This window comes from Arachis stenosperma, chromosome 7 (assembly GCF_014773155.1).
Source record: "Arachis stenosperma cultivar V10309 chromosome 7, arast.V10309.gnm1.PFL2, whole genome shotgun sequence".
Classification (NCBI taxonomy): domain Eukaryota; kingdom Viridiplantae; phylum Streptophyta; class Magnoliopsida; order Fabales; family Fabaceae; genus Arachis; species Arachis stenosperma.
In genome coordinates, this window is record NC_080383.1 from 48,431,630 (window position 1) to 48,445,541 (window position 13,912).

The window sequence follows — 13,912 nt, forward strand, 5'->3', positions numbered from 1 at the left end:
ACACGTCATAATCTGAAGTTTGACGCCAAGAAAGGCCTTTACACGTGGAAAGCTTTAGTCTCAGCCCCAGCACACACCAAGTGGGCCCCAGAAGTGGATTTCTGCACCAATTATCTTAGTTTATTCATTTTTCTGTAAACCTAGGTTACTAGTTTACTATTTAAACAACTTTTACAGACATTCCTTGTACCTCATGACATTTTCAGATCTGAATTACATACTTTGTGACGGCATGAGTCTCTAAACTCCATTGTTGGGGTGAGGAGCTCTGCAGCGTCTCGATGATTTAATACAATTCCTTTGTTTTCCATTCAAACACGCTTGTTCTTATCTAAGATGTTTATTCGCGCTTAATTGTGAAGAAGGTGATGATCCGTGACACTCATCACCTTCCTCAACCCATGAACGTGTGCCTGACAACCACCTCCGTTCTACATCAGATTGAATGAATGTCTCTTAGCTTCCCTAATCAGAATCTTCGTGGTATAAGCTGGATTGATGGCGGCATTCATGAGAATCCGGAAAGTCTAAACCTTGTCTGTGGTATTCCGAGTAGGATTCCGGGATTGAATGACTGTGACGTGCTTCAAACTCCTGAGGGCTGGGCGTTAGTGACAGACGCAAAAGAATCAATGGATTCTATTCCAACCTGATTGAGAACCGACAGTTGATTAGCCGTGCTGTGACAGAGCATAGGAACGTTTTCACTGAGAGGATGGGAAGTAGCCACTGACAACGGTGACACCCTACAGAGAGCTTGCCATGGAAGGAACCTGCGTGTGAGAAGAGGATTTCAAGGAAGAGTTGAAGTCAAAGGACAAAGCATCTCCAAAACTCCAACATATTCCACAATCCTTTATAAACAAGTAACTCTATTATTCCCTATTATTTTAACTTACAATTTTAAGTAGTTTGTAGTTTGGCCTTTTACAAATAAATCCAAATAACTTCATTAGCCTCCTGACTAAGATTAATAAAATAACATTGATTGCTTCAAGCCAATAATCTCCGTGGGATCGACCCTTACTCACGTAAGGTATTACTTGGACGACCCAGTGCACTTGCTGGTTAGTTGAACGGAATTGTGCCCACTCGTACCAAAAATCCTAAGTTCCACAATTCTACATAAATACATTAATGCTATATTGATGTGATCACAATTTTGTCCACCACTACCCCGACGTCAGGCGACGCGAACGCGTGAGTTACGCGGACGCGTGACCTGGTAGGAACGCAACCCGCGCGGCCACGTGAGCCATGCGGCCGCGTCACTTGTCCGCGACCTGTACGGACCAGAAAGCGCTGGAAGTAACTTCTGGGCTGTTTCTGACTCAGTTTTTGGCCTAGAGGACTTAGATTAGAGGCTATAAAGTAGAGGGATTGCATCCATTCAGACGATTCACTCATAATTCACTTTTCATGTTTTAGATGTAGTTTTAGAGAGAGAGGACCTTTCTCCTCTCTCTCTCTTAGGATTATGATTAGAAATTAGGATTTTTAGAAACTAGGATTTATGACTTCTCTTGGTTTTTAAGAGTGACTCTCGATCCAGGTTCAATATTCCTTTTACTATTTAATTTCTCTTCTATTTTTGTTTACTCTGAAGCTTTTATTGTGTTTGGTTGATGTTGCCCAATTGGCTGTTGATATTGTCCATGTTAGAATTGACATTTTTATTTAATATAAATTGAGGTATTTCAATTTATGATTGTCCCTTTTTATTATCCCTAATCTGAAGATATTGTTATTCCAATAGATTTAATTTCCTTCCTTTTGGTTTTGGTTAAGAAATCAGTAACTCAGGAGTTATCTTAACTCAACATAATTGATAACTGTTATCTTTGCTAATTGAACTGAACTTCAATAATCCCAACCTTTTCTTAGGAAATAAATAGGATTCGAAGGTCAATTAATTAGTCCCTTGACTTTCCTTTGCTTTAGCAAAGGTTGACTAAGTGGAATTAAGATTCAACTTTCATTATTGTTGATAAGAATAACTAAGTCTGGATTTCCAATTTCTCGTACCTTGCCAAAGGATTTGTTTTACAGTATTTATTTATTTTAATTGTCATTTAAATTATTTGCCATACTTGTTCCTCACTCTTGAAACCCCAAATTTACAATCTCCATAACCAATAATAAGAACATACCTCCCTGCAATTCCTTGAGAAGACGACCCGAGGTTTAAATACTCGGTTAACAATTTATTTAGGGGTTTGTTACTTGTGACAACCAAAACGTTTGTACGAAGGAATTTCTGTTGGTTTAGAGACTATATCTACAACGCGACTGTTTTTATGAAATTCTATACTGGCAAAAATCTCGACGTCAAAATGGCGCCGTTGCCGGGGAATTGCAAACGTGTGCCTTATTATTGGTTATTGTAAATATTTTCAAAAAAAATAATTTTAAATTAAATTAAAAATATTTTTCTTCTACTTGTTTATTTGTTTTCTTTTTTTCCCACCCTTATTTCTAATATCTACTATGAATTCTCACCCCTCTCGCTTTGAGTTTGGTTCTAACTTTGTTGAAGGAAATAGAAACCACAGCAGGAATATGCATCAAGGTCAGACCAATCATGGATGGATGGAGCCAAGAGGATCTAATCAACCTTTTAGGCAACAATACCCTCCAAGATATCATGGACAACGACCATTCTACAATGCATACCCAGCTGAAAGATATGGTGGACAACCTTGTAACTACCAACAAGACCCACCCCGTGCCTATAGACCATCCTCTCAACATGACCTCGAGCCACACCACACTCACAAGCTTCTTTTCGCCATTCGCCACCATACGATCCTTATCCGCCCCAATGCTAATCCAATTACCCCCAAGAACCACCGCTCCCCCATACACAGTACCCATATCCATCAAAGTCAGAATCACAGGGTAGCCTCGAAGAATCACTAAAACAATATACTACAGTCCTTCATCAACTGGAGCAAGCAATGGTGGAGAGGCTAAAACAATTGTCTTCCGGATGCTCAGCCCCTCAACAGACCCCCATGGCTTTATGCAGAGAATCCAATGAAGAAAGCAGTACAAAGGAGATGCAGGAAGCTCCAGTGAACAGTGGTGCACGAAATTGTGATCAATACTTTTACATAAAACAATCCCCGGTAATGGCTCCAAAGACTTGGTGCTCAATACCATGGCATAAACACAACTTCGCACAACTAACCAGCAAGTGCACTGAGTCATCCAAGTAATAAACCTTACGCGAGTAAGGGTCGATCCTACAGAGATTGTTAGTATGAAGCAAGCTATGGTCACCTTGTAAATCTCAGTCAGGCAGACTCAAATGGGTATAGTGATAAACGAATAAAGCATAAAGATAAAGATAAAGATACTTATGTATATCATTGGTGAGAGCTTCAGATAAGCGTATGAAGATGCCTTCCCTTCCGTCTCTCTGCTTTCCTACTGTCTTCATCCAATCCTTCTTACTCCTTTCCATGGCAAGCTCATGTAGGGTTTCACCGTTGTCAGTGGCTACCTCCCATCCTCTCAGTGAAAACGTTGCCTATGCTCTGTCACAGCATGGGTAATCAGCTGTCGGTTCTCGGTCAGGCCGGAATAAAATCCATCGATTCTTTTGCGTCTGTCACTAACGCCCCGCCTGCTAGGAGTTTGAAGCACGTCACAGTCATTCAATCATTGAATCCTACTCAGAATACCACAGACAAGGTTAGACCTTCCGGATTCTCTTGAATGCCACCATCAGTTCTCGCCTATACCACGAAGACTCTGGTCTCACGGAATGGCTGGCTCGTTTGTCAGGCGAGCACTCGGTTGTCAGGCGATCAACCATGCATCGTGTATCAGGAATCCAAGAGATAAACACTGAAGCCTTGATTGCTTGTAGAACAAGAGTGGTTGTCAGTCACCTTGTTCATGAGTGAGAATGATGATGAGTGTCACGGATCATCACATTCATCAAGTTGAAGAACAAGTGATATCTTGGAACAAGAACAAGCGGAATTGAATAGAAGAACAATAGTAATTGCATTAATACTCGAGGTACAGCAGAGCTCCACACCTCAATCTATGGTGTGTAGAAACTCCACCGTTGAAAATACATAAAAACAAGGTCTAGGCATGGCCGTGAGGCCAGCCTCCCAATGATCTAAGATAGCATAAAACTCAAAGATAGCTACCAAGATGAAAATATAATAGTAAAAGGTCCTACTTATAGAAAACTAGTAGCCTAAGGTGTACAAAGATGAGTAAATGACATAAAAATCCACTTCCGGGCCCACTTGGTGTGTGCTTGGGCTGAGCAATGAAGCATTTTCGTGTAGAGACTCTTCTTGGAGTTAAACGCCAGCTTTTATGCCAGTTTGGGCGTTTAACTCCCATTTAGGTGCCAGTTCCGGCGTTTAACGCTGGAATTTCTGTAGGTGACTTTGAACGCCGGTTTGGGCCATCAAATCTTGAGCAAAGTATGGACTATCATATATTGCGGGAAAGCCCAGGATGTCTACTTTCTAACGCCGTTGAAAGCGCGCCAATTGGGCTTCTGTAGCTCCAGAAAATTCACTTCGAGTGCAGGAAGGTCAGAATCCAACAGCATCTGCAGTCCTTTTGAGTCTCTGAATCAGATTTTTGCTCAGATCCCTCAATTTCAGCCAGAAAATACCTGAAATCACAGAAAAACACACAAACTCATAGTAAAGTCCAGAAAAGTGAATTTTAACTAAAAACTAATAAAAATATAATAAAAACTAACTAAATGATACTAAAAACGTACTAAAAACAATGCCAAAAAGGGTACAAATTATCCGCTCATCACAACACCAAACTTAAATTGTTGCTTGTCCCCAAGCAACTGAAGATCAAATAAGATAAAAAGAAGAGAATATGCAATGAACTCCAAAAACATCTATGAAGATCAGTATTAATTAGATGAGCGGGGCTTTTAGCTTTTTGCCTCTGAATAGTTTTGGCATCTTACTTTATCCTTTGGAACTCAGAATGATTGGCTTCTTTAGGAACTCAGAATCCAGATAGTGTTATTGATTCTCCTAGTTAAGTATGATGATTCTTGAACACAGCTACTTTATGAGTCTTGGCCGTGGCCCAAAGCACTCTGTCTTCCAGTATTACCACCGGATACATACATGCCACAGACACATAGTTGGGTGAACCTTTTCAGATTGTGACTCAGCTTTGCTAAAGTCCCCAATTAGAGGTGTCCAGGGTTCTTAAGCACACTCTTATTGCCTTGGATCACAACTTTATTTCTTTCTTTTTCCCTTTCTTTTTCGTTTTTTTTTCGGTTTTTTTTTTTCGCTTGCTCCCCTTTTTTTTTGTATTCACTGCTTTTTCTTGCTTCAAGAATCATTTTTATGATTTTTCAGATCCTCAGTAACATGTCTCCTTTTTCATCATTCTTTCAAGAGCCAACATTCATGAACCACAAATTCAAAAGACATATGCACTGTTCAAGCATACATTCATAGAACAAAAGTGTTGCCACCACATCAAAATAATTAAACTGTTATAAAATTCAAAATTCATGCAATTCTTTTTCTTTTTCAATTAAGAACAATTCTTAAGAAAGGTGATGGATTCATAGGATATTCATAACTTTAAGGCATAGACACTAAGACACTAATGATCATAAGACACAAACATGGATAACATAAGCATGAAAATTTCGAAAAACAAGAAAATAAAGAACAAGGAGATTAAAGAACGGGTCCACCTTAGTGATGGCGGCTTGTTCTTCCTCTTGAAGGTCTTATGGAGTGCTTGAGCTCCTCAATGTCTCTTCCTTGTCTTTGTTGCTCCTCTCTCATGATTCTTTGATCTTCTCTAATTTCATGGAGGAGAATGGAGTGTTCTTGGTGCTCCACCCTTAGTTGTCCCATGTTGGAACTCAATTCTCCTAGGGAGGTGTTTAGTTGCTCCCAATAGTCTTGTGGAGGAAAGTGCATCCCTTGAGGTATCTCAGGGATCTCATGATGAGAGGGGTCTCTTGTTGCTCCATCCTTTTCTTGGTGATGGGCTTGTCCTCATCAATGGGGATATCTCCTTCTATGTCAACTCCAACTGAATAACAGAGGTGACAAATGAGATGAGGAAAGGCTAGCCTTGCCAAGGTGGAAGACTTGTCCGCCACTTTATAGAGTTCTTGGGCTATAACCTCATGAACTTCCACTTCTTCTCCAATCATGATGCTATGAATCATGATGGCCCGGTCTAGAGTAACTTCGGACCGGTTGCTAGTGGGAATGATTGAGCGTTGGATAAACTCCAACCATCCTCTAGCCACGGGTTTGAGGTCATGCCTTCTCAATTGAACCGGCTTCCCTCTTGAATCTCTCTTCCATTGTGCGCCCTCTTCACATATGACTGTGAGGACTTGGTCCAACCTTTGATTAAAGTTGACCCTTCTAGTGTAAGGATGTTCATCTCCTTGCATCATAGGCAAGTTGAATGCTAACCTTACATTTTCCGGACTAAAATCCAAGTATTTCCCCCGAACCATAGTAAGATAATTCTTTGGGTCCGGGTTCACACTTTGATCATGGTTCTTGGTGATCCATGCATTGGCATAGAACTCTTGAACCATCAAGATTCCGACTTGTTGAATGGGGTTGGTGAGCACTTCCCAACCTCTTCTTCGGATCTCATGGCGGATCTCCGGATATTCACCCTTTTTGAGTGAAAAGGGGACCTCGGGGATCACCTTCTTCAAGGCAACAACATCATAGAAGTGGTCTTGATGCACCCTTGAGATGAATCTATCCATCTCCCATGACTCGAAGGTGGAAGCTTTTGCCTTCCCTTTCCTTTTTCTAGAGGTTTCTCCGGCCTTGGATGCCATAAATGGTTATGGAAAAACAAAAAGCAATGCTTTTACCACACCAAACTTAAAGGTTTGCTCGTCCTCGAGCAAAAGAAGAAAGAAGAGAGTAGAAGAAGAAGAAGGGAGTGGCTGATGTATTCGGCCAAGGAGGGGGAGAAGTGGGGTTTAGGTTGTGTGAAAATGAAGGGGTGAAGAAGGGTTTATATAGGAGAGAGGGGGAGATGGGGTTCGGCCATTATGGGTGGGTTTGGGAGGGAAAGTGGTTTGAATTTGAAGGGTGAGGTAGGTAGGGTTTTATGAAGGATGGATGTGAGTGGTGAAGAGGAAGATGGGATTTGATAGGTGAAGGGTTTTTGGGGAAGAGGTATTGAGGTGATTGGTGAATGGGTGAAGAAAAGAGAGAGTGGTGGGGTTGGTGGGGATCCTGTGGGGTCCACAGATCCTGTGGGGTCCACAGATCCTGTGGTGTCAAGGAAAAGTCATCCCTGCACCAAATGGCATTCAAAATCACGTTTTGAGCCATTTCTGGCGTTAAACGCCGGGCTGGTGCCCATTCCTGGCGTTTAACGCCAGGTTCTTGCCCTTTTCTGGCGTTTAACGCCAGTCTGGTGCCCCTTTCTGGCGTTAAACGCCTAGAATGGTGCCAGACTGGGCGTTAAACGCCCAACTGCTAACCTCACTGGCGTTTAAACGCCAGTGGGTTCTTCCTCCAGGGTGTGCTATTTTTTTTCCTGTTTTTCATTCTGTTTTTGCTTTTTCAATTGATTTTGTGACTTCTTATGATCATCAACCTACAAAAGACATAAAATAACAAAAGAAAATATATGAAATATAATCATTGGGTTGCCTCCCAACAAGCGCTTCTTTAATGTCAGTAGCTTGACAGAGGGCTCTCATGGAGCCTCATAGATACTCAGAGCAATGTTGGAACCTCCCAACACCAAACTTAGAGTTTGAATGTGGGGGTTCAACACCAAACTTAGAGTTTGGTTGTGGCCTCCCAACACCAAACTTAGAGTTTGACTGTGGGGGCTCTGCTTGTCTCTGATTTGAGAGAAGCTCTTCATGCTTCCTCTCCATGGTGACAGAGGGATATCCTTGAGCCTTAAACACAAAGGATTCTTCATTCACTTGAATGATCAGTTCACCTCCATCAACATCAATCACAGCCTTTGCTGTGGCTAGGAAGGGTTTGCCAAGGATGATGGATTCATCCATGCACTTCCCAGTCTCTAGGACTATGAAATCAGTAGGGATGTAATGGTCTTCAACTTTTACCAAAACATTCTCTACAAGTCCATCAGCTTGTTTTCTTGAGTTGTCTGCCATCTCTAGTGAGATTCTTGCAGCTTGTACCTCAAAGTTCCCTAGCTTCTCTATTACAGAGAGAGGTATGAGGTTTACACTTGACCCTAAGTCACACAGAGCCTTCTTGAAGGTCATGGTGCCTATGGTACAAGGTATTGAAAACTTCCCAGGATCTTGTTTCTTTTGAGGTAATTTCTGCCTAGACAAGTCATCCAGTTCTTTGGTGAGCAAAGGGGGTTCATCCTCCCAAGTCTCATTTCCAAATAACTTGTCATTTAGCTTCATGATTGCTCCAAGGTATTTAGCAACTTGCTCTTCAGTGACATACTCATCCTCTTCAGAGGAGGAATACTCATCAGAGCTCATGAATGGCAGAAGTAAGTCCAATGGAATCTCTATGGTCTCATTTTGAGCCTTAGATTCCCATGGTTCCTTATTAGGGAACTCAGAGGAGGCTAGTGCACGCCCATTGAGGTCTTCCTCAGTGGCGTCCACCTCCTCTCTTTCCTCTCCAAATTCGGCCATGGTTATGGCTTTGCACTCTCCTTTTGGATTTTCTTCTGTATTGCTTGGAAGAGTACTTGGAGGGAGTTCAGTAATTTTCTTACTCAGCTGTCCCACTTGTGCCTCCAAATTCCTAATGGAGGACCTTGTTTCTGTCATGAAACTTTGAGTGGTTTTGATTAGATCAGAGACCATGGTTGCTAAGTCAGAGGGGTTCTACTTAGAATTCTCTGTCTGTTGCTGAGAAGATGATGGAAAAGGCTTGCCATTGCTAAACCTGTTTCTTCCACCATTGTTGTTGTTGAAACCTTGTTGAGGTCTCTCTTGATTCTTCCATGAGAAATTTGGGTGATTTCTCCATGAAGAATTATAGGTGTTTCCATAGGGTTCTCCTAGGTAATTCACCTCTTCCATTGAAGGGTTCTCAGGATCATAGGCTTCTTCCTTAGATGAAGCATCCTTAGTACTGCTTGGTGCATTCTGCATTCCAGACAGACTTTGAGAAATCAAATTGACTTGTTGAGTCAATATCTTATTCTGAGCCAATATGGCATTCAGAGTGTCAATCTCAAGAACTCCTTTCTTCTGATTTGTCCCATTGTTCACAGGATTCCTTTCAGAAGTGTACATGAATTGGTTATTTGCAACCATTTCAATCAGTTCTTGAGCCTCTGTAGGCGTTTTCTTCAGATGAAGAGATCCTCCAACAGAGCTATCCAAAGACATCTTGGATAGTTCAGAGAGACCATCATAAAAAATACCTATGATGCTCCATTCAGAAAGCATGTCGGATGGACATTTTCTGATCAATTGTTTGTATCTTTCCCAAGCTTCATAGAGGGATTCTCCATCCTTCTGTCTGAAGGTTTGGACTTCCACTCTAAGCTTACTCAATTTTTGAGGTGGAAAGAACTTTGCCAAGAAGGCGTTGACTAGCTTTTCCCAAGAGTCCAGGCTTTCTTTAGGTTGAGAGTCTAACCATATTCTAGCTCTGTCTCTTACAGCAAAAGGGAATAGCATCAGTCTGTAGACCTCAGGGTCAACCCCATTAGTCTTGACTGTGTCACAGATTTGCAAGAACTCAGCTAAAAACTGATGAGGATCTTCCAATGGAAGTCCATGGAACTTGCAATTCTGTTGCATTAGAGAAACTAATTGAGGCTTAAGCTCAAAGTTGTTTGCTCCAATGGCAGGGATAGAGATGCTTCTCCCATAGAAGTCGGGAGTAGGTGCAGTAAAGTCACCCAGCACCTTCCTTGCATTGTTGGCATTGTTGTTGTTTTCGGCTGCCATGGGTTTTTCTTCTTTGAAGAATTCGGTCAGGTCCTCAACAGAGAGTTGTGCCTTAGCTTCTCTTAGCTTTCGCTTCAAGGTCCTTTCAGGTTCAGGGTCAGCTTCAACAAGAATGCCTTTGTCTCTGCTCCTGCTCATATGAAAGAGAAGAGAACAAGAAAATGTGGAATCCTCTATGTCACAGTATAGAGATTCCTTGAGGTGTCAGAGAAAAAGAAAAATAGAAGAAAGAAGAAGGAGAATTCGAACTTGATCAGATAGAGTTCGAATTGTGCATTAAGAAGGAGTGATACTCCATAAATAGAAGGATGTGAGAAGAGGGGAAGAGAATTTTCGAAAATTAATTAAAAAGATGTCAAAAACATTTTGAAAATTTGATTGATAATTTTCGAAAATTCAAAGTAGAAAAGAAATCAAGTGATTTTTGAAAAAGATTTTGAAATTAGAAATTAAAAAGACTTGATTGAAAACTATTTTGAAAAAGATGTGTTTAAGAAGATATGATTGAAAAGATATGATTTGAAAACAATTTTAAAAGATATGATTTGAAAACAATTTTAAAAGATATGATTTTTAAAAATTTATGACTTGCCTAACAAGAAAAGATATGATTCAAACATTAAACCTTTCTCAACAGAAAAGGTAACAAACTTGAGATGTTCAATCAAATCATTAATTGTTAGTAAGTATCTTTGAAAAAGGAAAGAAATTGATTTTGAAAACATTTGATTGAAAAGATATGATTTGAAAAAGATTTGATTTTGAAAAACTTTGAAAACATGAAAAAAATTGATTTGAAAAACAAAATCTTCCCCCTTGTGCTATCCTGGCGTTAAACGCCCAGAATGGTATCCATTCTGGCGTTTAACGCCCAAAATGCTACCTTTTTGGGCGTTAAACGCCCAACCAGGTACCCTGGCTGGCGTTTAAACGCCAGTCTGTCCTTCTTCACTGGGCGTTTTGAACGCCCAGCTTTTTCTGTGTAATTCCTCTGCTGCATGTTCTGAATCTTCAGTTCCCTGTACTATTGACTTGAAAATAGAACCAAGATCAAATAAACAAGGCATGCAAGACACCAAACTTAAGATTAGACGCTAGACTCAAACAAGAAACATAAAATCTTTTTGGTTTTTTTTTTATGATTTTTATAAAAATTTTTTTTGTGCTTTTTCGAAAATTATATGAAACTAGAAAATAAAAGTTTCAGAATTCTCAATTTGGATTTCCAGGAATCATTGCAATGCTAGTCTAAGACTCCGGTCCAGGAATTAGACATGGCTTCACAGCCAGCCAAGCTTCCAAAGAAAGCTCCGGTCCAAAACACTAGACATGGCCAATGGCCAGCCAAGCCTTAGCAGATCATTGCTCCAATAGCAAGATTGATAGAGATCAACAAGCTATTGTGATGATTAGTTGAAACCTCGGTCCAATGAAATTAGACATGGCTTCTCAGCCAGCCAGATTTCAACAGATCATCATGAAACACTAGAATTCATTTGTTAAGAACTCTGAAGAAAAATACCTAATCTAAGCAACAAGATGAACCGTCAGTTGTCCATACACAAAAACAATCCCCAGCAACGGCGCCAAAAACTTGGTGCACGAAATTGTGATCAATACTTTTACACAAAACAATCCCCGGTAATGGCTCCAAAGACTTGGTGCTCAATACCATGGCATAAACACAACTTCGCACAACTAACCAGCAAGTGCACTGGGTCGTCCAAGTAATAAACCTTACGCGAGTAAGGGTCGATCCCACAGAGATTGTTGGTATGAAGCAAGCTATGGTCACCTTGTAAATCTCAGTCAGGCAGACTCAAATGGGTATAGTGATAAACGAATAAAGCATAAAGATAAAGATAAAGATACTTATGTATATCATTGGTGAGAGCTTCAGATAAGCGTATGAAGATGCCTTCCCTTCCGTCTCTCTGCTTTCCTACTGTCTTCATCCAATCCTTCTTACTCCTTTCCATGGCAAGCTCATGTAGGGTTTCACCGTTGTCAGTGGCTACCTCCCATCCTCTCAGTGAAAACGTTGCCTATGCTCTGTCACAGCATGGGTAATCAGCTGTCGGTTCTCGGTCAGGCCGGAATAAAATCCATCGATTCTTTTGCGTCTGTCACTAACGCCCCGCCTGCTAGGAGTTTGAAGCACGTCACAGTCATTCAATCATTGAATCCTACTCAGAATACCACAGACAAGGTTAGACCTTCCGGATTCTCTTGAATGCCGCCATCAGTTCTCGCCTATACCACGAAGACTCTGATCTCACGGAATGGCTGGCTCGTTTGTCAGGCGAGCACTCGGTTGTCAGGCGATCAACCATGCATCGTGTATCAGGAATCCAAGAGATAAACACTAAAGCCTTGATTGCTTGTAGAACAAGAGTGGTTGTCAGTCACCTTGTTCATGAGTGAGAATGATGATGAGTGTCATGGATCATCACATTCATCAAGTTGAAGAACAAGTGATATCTTGGAACAAGAACAAGCGGAATTGAATAGAAGAACAATAGTAATTGCATTAATACTCGAGGTACAGCAGAGCTCCACACCTCAATCTATGGTGTGTAGAAACTCCACCGTTGAAAATACATAAAAACAAGGTCTAGGCATGGCCGTGAGGCCAGCCTCCCAATGATCTAAGATAGCATAAAACTCAAAGATAGCTACCAAGATGAAAATACAATAGTAAAAGGTCCTACTTATAGAAAACTAGTAGCCTAAGGTGTACAAAGATGAGTAAATGACATAAAAATCTACTTCCGGGCCCACTTGGAGTTAAACGCCAGCTTTTATGCCAGTTTGGGCGTTTAACTCCCATTTAGGTGCCAGTTCCGGCGTTTAACGCTGGAATTTCTGTAGGTGACTTTGAACGCTGGTTTGGGCCATCAAATCTTGAGCAAAGTATGGACTATCATATATTGCTGGAAAGCCCAGGATGTCTACTTTCCAACGCCGTTGAAACCGAGCCAATTGGGCTTCTGTAGCTCTAGAAAATTTACTTCGAGTGCAGGAAGGTCAGAATCCAACAGCATCTGCAGTCCTTTTGAGTCTCTGAATCAGATTTTTGCTTAGATCCCTCAATTTCAGCCAGAAAATACCTGAAATCACAGAAAAACACACAAACTCATAGTAAAGTCTAGAAAAGTGAATTTTAACTAAAAACTAATAAAAATATAATAAAAACTAACTAAATGATACTAAAAACGTACTAAAAACAATGCCAAAAAGGGTACAAATTATCCGCTCATCAAACAGCATAGAGCATAGCTTCGTATTAGAACAAGTAGAGAAAGCTGTCATTGCAGAAGAGGAAGAGTCGGTTGTCGTGGAAAACTCCGTCAAGGATGTTACAATTGACGCTAAGGAGGATTTTGCACCACCTCCAATGAAAATATCTTATGAAGAACTGAACGGAATAACCCAGGACACAGATTTCCTTGATGATGATGATCACGAGACTTATTCTCTTAGTGACGACCTTGCATCCGCAAGTGATTTCTCTGAGACAGAAGAATCTTCCCCGAGTGAATATGAAGATGATGCTAAGGTAGATTTTTCTCAACCTCCAATATATGACTTGAGTGATGATGAGGGAGAAATTGAAGACTCTGATCAAGAGATGGTTGAAGTGGAAGAATTCACAGAAGATTATAAGGGAGTAGAACTTACAGAACCACTGGAAACACCTGTCCCAAGGCCGTTACCTAGATTTTTCTCAACCTCCAATATATGACTTGAGTGATGATGAGGGAGAAATTGAAGACTCTGATCAAGAGATGGTTGAAGTGGAAGAATTCACAGAAGATTATAAGGGAGTAGAACTTACAGAACCACTGGAAACACCTGTCCCAAGGCCGTTACCGCCCACCACAAACTACAAGTGGGTAAAATTCTTGTCTTTTATCTTCAATATTCCACTTGAATATGGTTTGCTTGAAATAGATGGCCAGCTTAGAGCTCTCTGCGGCTTTA

The 13,912-nt window shown here is 40.9% G+C and overlaps 1 non-coding gene across 1 annotated transcript; it reads left to right on the forward strand.

Annotated features, from left to right (window-relative positions):
* The first annotated feature begins 9,415 nt into the window (after positions 1-9,415).
* Positions 9,416-9,523, forward strand: LOC130942269 (small nucleolar RNA R71). The gene has a single exon (XR_009070846.1). It is a non-coding gene; the product is annotated as a small nucleolar RNA R71 (small nucleolar RNA).
* Positions 9,524-13,912: the final 4,389 nt, after the last annotated feature.